Source organism: Octopus bimaculoides, chromosome 22 (assembly GCF_046866305.1).
Source record: "Octopus bimaculoides isolate indiv1 chromosome 22, ASM4686630v1, whole genome shotgun sequence".
Classification (NCBI taxonomy): domain Eukaryota; kingdom Metazoa; phylum Mollusca; class Cephalopoda; order Octopoda; family Octopodidae; genus Octopus; species Octopus bimaculoides.
Genome location: NC_142949.1, coordinates 39,217,832 through 39,230,331, shown reverse-complemented (window position 1 = coordinate 39,230,331; position 12,500 = coordinate 39,217,832). Strand labels below are relative to the sequence as shown.

At 37.8% G+C, this 12,500-nt stretch overlaps 1 protein-coding gene across 7 annotated transcripts in view; it reads right to left on the bottom strand.

Moving 5' to 3' along the window:
- Nucleotides 1–12,500, bottom strand: part of LOC106878716 (transcription factor COE3) — a 335,557-nt gene that overhangs the window by 244,402 nt on the left and 78,655 nt on the right. The window lies entirely within an intron of this gene.

Below are 12,500 nucleotides of genomic sequence, written 5' to 3'. Positions count from 1 at the left end.
GAGGTAACTCCTCCTGAAGATATAGAGTCAAAATTAAAAGAAGAGTGCCATTTGTTATGTGGTGAACGATATTTCGACATCTCGTGTGTCTTCAACTGGTTCAAAAAATAAATTTGTCAATCTACTTCATTTTGGTTAATATAGAAAGGATTGAGGTAACTCCTCCTGAAGATATAGAGTCAAAATTAAAAGAAGAGTGCCATTTGTTATCTGGTGAACGATATTTCGACATCTCGTGTGTCTTCAACTGGTTCAAAAAATAAATTTGTCAATCTACTTCATTTTGGTTAATATAGAAAGGATTGAGGTAACTCCTCCTGAAGATATAGAGTCAAAATTAAAAGAAGAGTGCCATTTGTTATCTGGTGAACGATATTTCGACATCTCGTGTGTCTTCAACTGGTTCAAAAAATAAATTTGTCAATCTACTTCATTTTGGTTAATATAGAAAGGATTGAGGTAACTCCTCCTGAAGATATAGAGTCAAAATTAAAAGAAGAGTGCCATTTGTTATCTGGTGAACGATATTTCGACATCTCGTGTGTCTTCAACTGGTTCAAAAAATAAATTTGTCAATCTACTTCATTTTGGTTAATATAGAAAGGATTGAGGTAACTCCTCCTGAAGATATAGAGTCAAAATTAAAAGAAGAGTGCCATTTGTTATCTGGTGAACGATATTTCGACATCTCGTGTGTCTTCAACTGGTTCAAAAAATAAATTTGTCAATCTACTTCATTTTGGTTAATATAGAAAGGATTGAGGTAACTACTCCTGAAGATATAGAGTCAAAATTAAAAGAAGAGTGCCATTTGTTATCTGGTGAACGATATTTCGACATCTCGTGTGTCTTCAACTGGTTCAAAAAATATATTTGTCAATCTACTTCATTTTGGTTAATATAGAAAGGATTGACACTCTTCTTTTAATTTTGACTCTATATCTTCAGGAGGAGTTACCTCAATCCTTTCTATATTAACCAAAATGAAGTAGATTGACAAATTTATTTTTTGAACCAGTTGAAGACACACGAGATGTTGAAATATCGTTCACTAGATAACAAATGGCACTCTTCTTTTAATTTTGACTCTATATCTTCAGGAGGAGTTACCTCAATCCTTTCTATATTAACTAAAATGAAGTAGATTGACAAATTTATTTTTTGAACCAGTTGAAGACACACGAGATGTCGAAATATCGTTCACTAGATAACAAATGGCACTCTTCTTTTAATTTTGACTCTATATCTTCAGGAGGAGTTACCTCAATCCTTTCTATATTAACCAAAATGAAGTAGATTGACAAATTTATTTTTTGAACCAGTTGAAGACACACGAGATGTCGAAATATCGTTCACTAGATAACAAATGGCACTCTTCTTTTAATTTTGACTCTATATCTTCAGGAGGAGTTACCTCAATCCTTTCTATATTAATAATAATAATAATAATAATAATAATAAGAAGAAGAAGAAGAAGAAGAACGGTGGGTTTGATGGTGATGATGATGATTTCTTTATTTGGTACAGAGGCCACAGATCAGGTGGATATCAGAAGGGCAGTATAGAACTTGTGTGGAGACGGTTTACGTAAAAGAGGAGGGGAAAAGAGAAAGGCAATAACGAAAATGCAACATCGAAAATCTAAACTTAAATAGGAATTAAAGGATGTCTTGGTAAAACGATAGCAAGATGAGTCCCAATATGGCCGATAGTGGAAAAAGTTGAGCAGAATGGATGTATACAAAGTACAATGGCAACATTGATATGTATATATATATATATATATATATATATATATATATATATATATATATATATATATATATATATATATATATATATATAATATATATAATAGCACTGCTCGGCACCATAGACATCATACGTTGCATGCTTTCAGTACTGTAAAGATAAGGAAACCAAAGCGAAATCCTGCACAGAGAGCTGCACTGGTTAATAATAATGATAATGATAATGATAATAATAATAATAATAATGATAATAATAACAATAATAATAGTGACAGCAATAGCAATAGTTTCTGATTTAGATCCAAGACCAACTGAGAATGAGAGAAACATCTTTGATTGTAGCTGTGCTCTATCCGGACAGACCTGGGGTTAAACAAGAACTCCAATAAAACAATGATAAAAATAACAACAGGAAGAACTAAAACGTCTGTGTAGTGTGTGCTGTGATGTAGTATGGTTGAGTGTCTTGTCGAAGAGAAGTATCGATAATGACAGTAAACCGTTTCTATATTGAACGAGAATGGATCAGATCCTTTAATCTTCTGGTTCAGTCGAGCAGCCACGAAAGAATCCATGTGGAAGGAAATTGTGACATGTTTGCCATGTTTGCAGATAAACGACATAAATCCATCCTGCCATTCCTCTTCCTACACCACCTCTCCTTCCTCCTCCGCCTCCTCCCTCTCTCTCACATACACACACACACACACGTACAAGTACATTCTGGCAAAACACAGTACGCTTTCACAAAAACCGTCACCGCCACTATAAGACTATGGTTCCACCATTGCTTCTCCCTCCTCCGCTTCCGCCTCTTCCTCCACCACCTTCAAAGCCATCGTTACTACCAGCGTCGCCATCAGGTTGCTGCTTCCGTCATCAATATCTTACAACAACGTGAACAAGATTTACAACAACAGACATCATTCATGCACAGAAACACACACATCAATACAATTATATATATATATATGCATGTCTATGTATGTATGTATGTATGTATGTGTATATCTATCTATCTGTGTGTCTACACACACACACACACACACACACACATATATATTTACATATAGATATAAACATAAGCATATAAGTAATAATTTAAATTTCGGTATACACCTTGTAGTATGCTATTTAAAGCCCGTTCTCAGTATTCGGCTAACTGATGTCAACATTATGGATTTATGTGCGACAGGATTTACTTCACTGCGGAGACAAATCTGCACCTACGATGAACCACGATTGTTTGTACATCGTCTCTCCTGCAATGTACTGGTGTACGATGGGTCGAAACGATCGTAGTGTACTAAGAGTCTCGTGAATTCCATTTTCTTTAACTCATATTTTTACACACACACACACACACATCCATATATGGTACACTGTTTTGTTGTTGGAAGGATCAACAAAGAAGTATTCTGTGTGTTAAGATATAAATATCTAATAAACATTGAATTAGAATGCGAGCTACTATAAGTTTCATGCTGTGCAAGAACAATAATCGGACGCGCTTGTATGGCGCGTCGTGTACTATCCTTAATCTTTCAGGGACTGAATAAACAAATATCATATTTATTGTTTATTTTAAATCGGAAAGTTTGCAAGGTAGTACACGGCTCGCTATAGAAACTCGCCGATTAATCTATTATGTAAGCATGAAACTTATAGAAGCTCACACTTACATTCTGCCTTTATTAAATTCCATCCATCTATCTATCTGTGTGTGTCACTCTCTTTTTCTATCTATATACCTATCCCCCATCAACCTGTCTTCCTATTTCTCTGTCTCGTTCTCTATCTCTCTCTACCTATCTACCTATCTATAAAGAGAGAGGAAGAGAGGTACTGTGTGATTGGTACACACACACACACACACACACACACACACACACGCACAGAGTCTGGAATGTTTTACAAAGGTCACAGTCTCGCTTCCTCTCTCCCTTCACTAAATTATGAAATAATAGTAATGATGATGATGATGATGATGATGATAAATAAATAAATAAATAAATAAATAAATAAATAAAGGTAACAATTGAAATAAAAACATTTTTTTTTCTGCTCAGATGAAAATTATATTAATGAATCCTTTAGTCTCGTATTTAAACACGTAGATAGATTAACGTGACTGACAGACTGTTGTTGTTGTTGTTCTTGCTGTTGTCGGTTTTATTAATGGTGGTGAAGGTTGTAGGCTGAATGGTGGTGACGGTGGTAGTGGTGGTGGTGGAAGTGGTTGTTACTTGAAATTGTGGTGTTGGTGGTAGTGACAGTGCTGAGTGTTGTTGTGGTGGGGGTGGGGGTGGGGGTGGTTTTTATTGATGATGGCGCTGTTGGTGGCGATGGTGTTGGTAGTTGTGGTGTAGGTTGAAGTGGTGATGGTGGTGTTGTGATGGTTGTGGTGGTGATGTCGGTTGAGGTAGTTGGAGTTTGTGGCGGTGAGGGGTTTCGTCGACGGAGGATTATAGAAACAAACGCGTGAGTTGGTACTTATTGGTAGTGGTAGGCGTGGTTGGGATGACGATGGAAGTGGTGTAGTCGTGTAATTAATTGCGATGGTGGTGGTGGTGGTGGTGGTGATGCCAATGGTATTACTAGTAGTATTGAGGATACACGTATTAGTAGTGTGGTGGTGATGGTGGTGGTGATATTGAAATAGAACTTGATAACGATGGCGCTGGTGCTGATGGTGACGTACTAAGAGATGGCGTAGGTACCGTTCGTAATGGCTCTGCGATTGTGTAGATGTTGTTGGTGCTGTTGCTTAGTCCCTGGGAAACCCTGATGGAGCATTACCGTTCCTTTATCAAAAGACTTTCCAACAAATCGTAAAGCGGAGAACAATAATTTCAAATGCTGGCATACGGCGAACAGTGACCCTGGAAGGATGAAAGTCAACCTCAGCGGACTTATGCACTTACTACTACTACTACTACTACTACTACTACTACTACTACTACTACTACTACTATTAATAATAATAATAATACTATCTACTGGAGGCAAAAGGCCTCAAATTTGTGGGGAGGGGACTAGTGGATTACATCGACCCCAGTGTTTCACTGATACTTAATGTATCGACTCCGAAAGGATGGAAGGCGAAGTTGACCTCGACGGAAATTTGAACTCAGAACGTAGCGTGCTAACCATTCTGCCAGCTCGCCGCCTTACTAAGAATAAAAATATTAATGTTCGTCCGAAGTTGTCGATCATGACGAAGGACATTACACGCGATAAGCATCCCCCCTCCACTACCACTGTCGCCGCCACTACCACCAGAATCAACACCACCGCCGTCGCCGCCGCCATCACAACGACCACCACCGTCGCCAGGGCCGCCATCACTCCCATCGTCATAAATGTCGTCAGAAGCAGAGTACTAAGGTAACCACCATAACAATTTTACGATAATCACCACCTTCATCGTCGACTCTGCCGTCAATACACCCCGACTAACCACCAACAAAACTGCTCTTCAACCAATATTACTAAACTTCCGCTGCCATTGAAACCGATTAAAACAAACTACCCCCACTACAACATTGGTACCAGACCCCTACGCCGTTATGCCTCCCTCCCCCATCCTCGTCACAACCCTACGCCACTGTTTATTGATATTCATCAGTGGTCCAGTGTTTAGCAGCACCAAAGCATCACAGACACGCCACTGGGTGGTGTGTTTAATGAAAAAAATGCAGGTCGACAGTAAGTCGGAGTCAGTCTGGTCTCGACAGTGACTGGCTTTGATCCACGTCGTCAGGGACCAAACAAAACAAAGAGAAGGAATAACAACACCAACAAACACGAATTGCACATAAATACATACACACATTACATATCTATATGTAAGCATCTACCTATCCATCCATCCATCCATCCATCCATCCATCTATCTAGCTGTACTCACACACATATGCCGTAAGCACACTGCTAACACATTAAATAGCACGACTACCACGAAAACGGAAAAATATCAACCAATACCGCCGCCGTCGCTGCAGCCATGACCATCACCGCCACCAAACACAATCCGTCTCCAAATTATTGCTCGACCTCTTTGAAATAACAGACAGAACTCTCTCTCTCTCTCTCAAATCTCACCCTTGTGTTCAAACCCCCCAAAATGAAAGACATTCTGGATAATGTAGCCCTAGGTATACTATGCCTGAATAAAACAAGGCAGGGGAAGCAACAACAATAACAACAACAACAGTACTAGGATAACAGGGCAGAATCAGCACCATCCATCGTTACCACCACCATCACGATCACCACCGCCGCCATCTCCACCATCCTCGTGAAATGTCCTTAATCATATATCAGGGCTTATCTGGGTCTTGAACCAATTATACACGAATTCTGTCCATTTGGCTCAGAAGTGGACCACGCTGTGGTTCTTTCAGGTCACCGTGACATTTATTCAGATAAAAGCCATATTCTATATTGATTATTTTTAATTGTTTTTTTTCTCGATTATGCTTCTCAATTTTCTATTATTATTATTATTATTATTATTATTATTATTATTATTATTATTATTATTATTATTATTATTATTATTATTATTATTATTATTATTATTATTATTATTATTATTATTATTATTATTATTATTATTATTATTATTATTATTATTATTATTATTATTATTATTATTATTATTATTATTATTATTATTATTATTATTAAATAATTAATTTCATATTTTTGCACTTCAGATATGACTAGGGGTGCTTTGTTTTGTTATTTTTTTTTATAGTTTGAATTACATTTGTGATTGAGGAATCGGAAGGGGTGGGGGTGAGAAGAAGGTGTTATTTAACTGGCATTCAGTGAGATATGGGCAACGGAAGGTATAGGAAAGTAATGAACCACTACAACCACTGCACCGCCACTACCACCACCACTGCAACGACCAGTCCAACACACACATATATAAATGTATATACATATATATATATATATATATATATGTGTGTGTGTATGAGTATATAATGTATATACTGTTCGCAGTAGATGAAATGTCTACAATGAAGAGTTTCTCTGAAATTACTCGTTACGGTTTTGGAAAATGAAGGTCACACAATACATCACATAGTGTCAATGCAGATTTACATAACGATGAAATAGTCAAAGCTGGAATCACGGATCTATTCGACCATGGGTTGACCATGGGTTGAACAACATCAACGACCGTCATCAACACAACAACAGTAGCAACAACAATTGGTAATAACGTTATTTGTGACGTTAAACGTATTGCTTTCAAATGTTGGAACCAAGGCCAGCAATTTTGTGGGTGGAGGGGGTAAGTCGATTACATCGCCCCCCCCACCATCAGTGTTCAACTGGTATTTATTTTATCGACCCCGAAATGATAAAAGGCAAAGTCAACTTTGGCCGCATTTGAACTCAGAACGTTACTCAAGACCACCACCATCGATAAGAACAAGATTAACACCACCACCACCACCGGAACTACAAACACACCATCGCCACCATCACCATCAACATCATAAGAAGCAATAACATACCACCGGTACCACAAGCATCGTCCCCACCATCATCTCCACCATCAGCGCTACCACCAACACTACAGGCATCACCAAGAACTGTCACCACTACCGCCAACACGACTAACCATAATAGCACCACAGCCAACACCACCAAGCATCTCCACCCCACCACCACCTACAACAACAGCATTACCAACATTTTCAGCCTTACCATCAATGACAACCAACAAGTAGAAAGAAAAGCAAAAAACAAAAAAAAAATGAGAAAACATTTCTTTCTTCGAAAAGTCATCATAAGGGGGTGGGGTGGGTCTCCTCCACCCCATCTTCGCCCCCAAGGGAGTTGACCCTACATCGAATGTCCATTACGGAGGTGATAACCTCGATATTCTTAACACTTCAACAGCAGCCATTACCTATAGCCAACCAATCATAACGATAAATGAAGATAATAACAAGAGTAACAGCAACAGATGATGACGATGATGGTGATGATGATGATGACGACGATGACGATGACGATGATGGTGGGGACGACGCTCATGATCGATTTTAGAGATTACAAGAAATGGTTTGATGAGCAGGAGGAGATGATGGTGGTGGTGGTGGTGCGTGCGTGCGTGAAGCGATAAGTGAAGGAGATCGACTGACAAACATGATGGCCACCTGTCTACCCTTAATACAAGAAATAGGCAGCTACAAACACACACAGCCACTTCCTCTTCCTCCTCCTCCTCCTCCTTCCTGCTTTTCATCATCGCTGCTCTCAATACGTTCTCCTTTATTCCCCGTTTGAAGTAATTATATCATTCTGCAAATATGACCTTCTTGCCATCATACGTTATGCACACACACACACACACATATATATACACACACACGCATAAGCCTATATATATATGTATACACATATATATATACTTATCTATATATAAATACATATATATGAACACACATATATACATACATATATATATATATAAGCATATATATATACATATATATATATATATATACACATATGTATATGTGTGTATATGTGTGTGTGTGTGCGTGCGTCTTTGTACCTGTATTTGTCCACCACTGCTTGAGAATCGGTGTTGGTGTGTTTGTATTCCCGTAACTTAGGTTCGGCAAAAGAAACCGATAAAATAATTGCCAGGCTTAACAAAAAATTATTCAAGGTGGTGCCCCAGCGTGGCCGCAATCAAATGACTAAAACAAGTAAAAGATAAAAGATATACATGCATATATCAATATTTGTTTTTATGTTCTGTTATTATAATTTTAAAGGAATCTGACAGGCTTCAATATACTGTTGTAGAGTACAGATTTATTTTTCTCACACAAGAATACTATTGATAGTGACTTCGAAGCTTCAATCAGCTAAGCCATCGTCGAACTGTGATGCATTGAAGTTTAGCTTGATTTTATATACTGCCGATTGAATTAAAAATCCTTCTCGGGTATGCGGGTTTCAGAGGTTCACTAATAAAACAGTCCTATGGCTTGAAGCTGACACACATAAATATACGCACCTGCTTACAGAGTTCTATGTACATGAATAAATTCTACACAAAATGCAACACCAAATTTAATAAATGAAATTTCTGCAAAACACCTCTCTACATTAGAAACCATTATTCGAAGATCTTTAGAATGAACTTCGAAGGTTATATCATTACTGTTTTTCACAGATCAAGTGACCACATACAGGCCGTCCGCCCTACTTGTAATCAACGGCATTCCTACTATTAATTGTCAGGTACAGTCTAAGACTAATTATATAGTGTGCCCTTCTTTTTAAGAGGGAACATTCGGCTGTTATTTCTTGCAAACCGAATGACTACTTAGAGTCTCTGAAGGATAATTTTTTCGTGAACTCCTAAAGCTACTGTGGGTTCCCAAATTACTATTTTGCTTGTGTGGACACCTCAAAATCTTACATGGACCCTCAGGGGTCACATGGACCGTCAAGAGTCACATGGACCTTGGTTGAGGACTACTAGTCTGGACGCTCGATTCTGGAGAAAAAGACCGAAACGTCAACACTGGAACGTCTCTGATCATCTGCTTGTTCAGTCGGAGCTGACTTGGGCTTCAACGACAACAGCAGCAACAACAAGAACAACCACTACTACTACTGCTGCTGCATCAACAATAACGATATGAACAACTACTACGACAAAACTGAACAGACAAAACAAAAAAGAGGGAGGAAAACCCCGTCTAACTGCTTTTGTTGATTTTCTCTTAAATTCTTTGTTTATTCGTTAGAAGTCAATCAGTGTGTAGAGAAATCAGGAAAAAAAAATATTCAAGATTTTATTTTTTTTTTTTTAACCCCAACGGATATAAAATCCCCGAGATAAGAGGAAAGAAAATTGAAATTTAACTACAAACAACAAATAAAAATATTCCAAAAGATTATTGATTTATTTATAAAAAAAATTTAGAAACAAACCTATTAAAAATAAGAATAAAAACAAACTGTTTCCTTCCTCCCCGCTTCTGCGCATTCAACCCACAAAACTTATTTATAAACAAAGTTAATCAATCAATTATCTATTTAATTAATACTGTAATTAATTAAAATACAACATCGGAATGCTTATATTTGTTTAATTAGTACAGAATTATATCAGTTTGAAGCGCAGTGACTGTAAATTGCTTAACGTAGTACAAGACGTTTGAATACGAAGTTCGTGGGATCGAATTGAAGCTAAATTACGGTATGAAGTGAATCTATTAGTACTGGCTGTGATATTTTTTATCATCATTCTACTAATTTTCAGCCATTTGAATATAGCCATGCTGGAGCACCACCGTCAGTTATTTTTTTCTATCGATTAAATCCGTCCCAGAACTCTGGTTCTGTTTTATCAATATTGTAAGAGAATCTTGTGCGCGGTTTGAACTCAGAACTTAAGGTTATGCAATTTTATCCGAAGCCGTATAGGACTATGTAGAAATGTATGTACATGAAATGAGCGGATGGTGTCTGTCTGTCTGTCTGTCTTAACACTTACGTCTGAAGAAAGTAAACTTTGTGTCTGATAAATGACTTAACTTGTGCCGAATTACACCAGTTGGGGGTCAATAACCTATCAGTTCTGAAACTGTTTCGATATGAGAAATAGACACACCTGCACACACACACACACACACACACACACACACACACACACACACACACATACGCACGCGCGCGGGTGTATATAATGACGGAAGAACCAGGATATAGGGAAATGCTTCGTGTGACTGACAAAATTAGACAGGTAGATTGTTAGTTAGAGACGGTTAGATAAGATCGATAGATCGATAGATCGATAGCTGGATAAATAGACAAATAGATATCTCTAAATTGATAGACTGGTAAACAGAGATAGAGAGAAAGAGGAAGACAGAGAGAGAGTGAAAGAGAGGGAGTGAGAAAGAGAGAAAGACACATTGATAGACGGTCTGACAGAGAGACAAAGATAGATATATAGGTCCGTGGCTAGTCTGACGAACGAGATATGGTGGCATTTAAAGCCAGACGTAGACGTGTCAACCATGATAAACAATTCTGGTGCTGTTTTCATTGCAGCAGAACAGAACAGCATTTCGCGCCCCACCCCACCCTCTCTCTCTCGTGGCCATCACCTTCCTCCTCTGTATATATTTATACATACACAAACATATACGCATACATATATATATATATATATATATATATATATATATATATATATATATATATATATATATATATATATATATATATATATATACATATATATATATATATATGTACACACACAGAGACACACACGTATATGCATATGTATGCATCTGTGTGTGTGCACATATATATATCTGTTCTTTTCTACTCTTAGCACGACGCCCGAAATTTTGGGGGAGGGGGCCAGTCGATTAGATCAACCCCAGTACGCAGCTGGTACTTAATTTATCGACCCCGAAAGGGTGAAAGGCAAAGTCGACCTCGGCGGAATTTGAATCCAGAACGTAAAGACAAACGAAGTACCGCTAAGTACTTCGCCCGGTGTGCTAACGTTTCTGCCAGCTCGCCTTTATATATATATATATATATTCGATGATCATAGTCTTGTAGTCTAAGAAAGACGGTCCTGTAATTCCTTTTGGTAATCAAGTGTGCAGTACCTTATCTAATTTCGTCCATCAGATTGACGTTGTCTGAACAGACGCACGGTGCACCACATGTCAAGTGTTGAAGTGACCGCAAAACAACGTGAGATGGAGTATTTTGCTCAAGAACTTAATGCACCACCCAGTCCATGTGCTGAAAATCACGATCGAGATCGTGTGTGCAAGGGCATGCGCCCTCACACAAACACGTGCGTGCGTGTATACACACACGTACATATATCGTCACATTTAGAAATATACTCATATAAAGCCACACAAACATACACGGATCACATACGCTGAGAGCAAGAGAATGTGAGAGAGAAATTAAATAGAATAAACTGAAAACAATATGTTAGATAAGAGAATTAGAAGAAATGTAGACGATAGGATATGTGACACAGATCCAAAATATATCACGCACACACACCCACACACACTGCAACGCAACTAACACGAACATATATATTCACACAAAGAAAAAGTTCGCTCACTAACATATATACAATTAAAAATAAGTTTGGAAACTGCAAAACAAATAGCGAGATGAAAAATGGATGAGAAGCAGACCATAGAGTAACTAAGCTGTAAGATGTCTCAAGAAAAGTGTGACTTACACTAATAAAGGTGTGAAATGGTGTGTTTGGAGAGATTTTTTTCTGTTGAACATTTTACAAGAGACTTAAGGAATTGGTCACTAAAAGATGAGAGTTTAAGTATTTAATGTGTTGTGACATAAATGGCAGTTTGGCGGCAGTTTATTTCGTAGCTTACTATCTGTGAGAACGCGGTTGTAGTAGTGGTGAATCAAGACAGTTGATAATGATCTTGATGGAGGTTGGGGTGGTGGTTGAGTGGTAGTTTTGTATGTGATGGATATAATGTGTTTGAAGATTGTGGTATCGGTTCCTTTACATGTAGGCGTCTTGTGGCATTGGTGCGATAGACGGATATACATGCAAAGACTTACAGACACACGTGGACGCATACTCCAACAAAATTGTATATAGTATGGTATAATTATATTCAGGTGTGTGTGTGTATACGTATATGTATGCATGTATGTTTGTGTGTATAAATA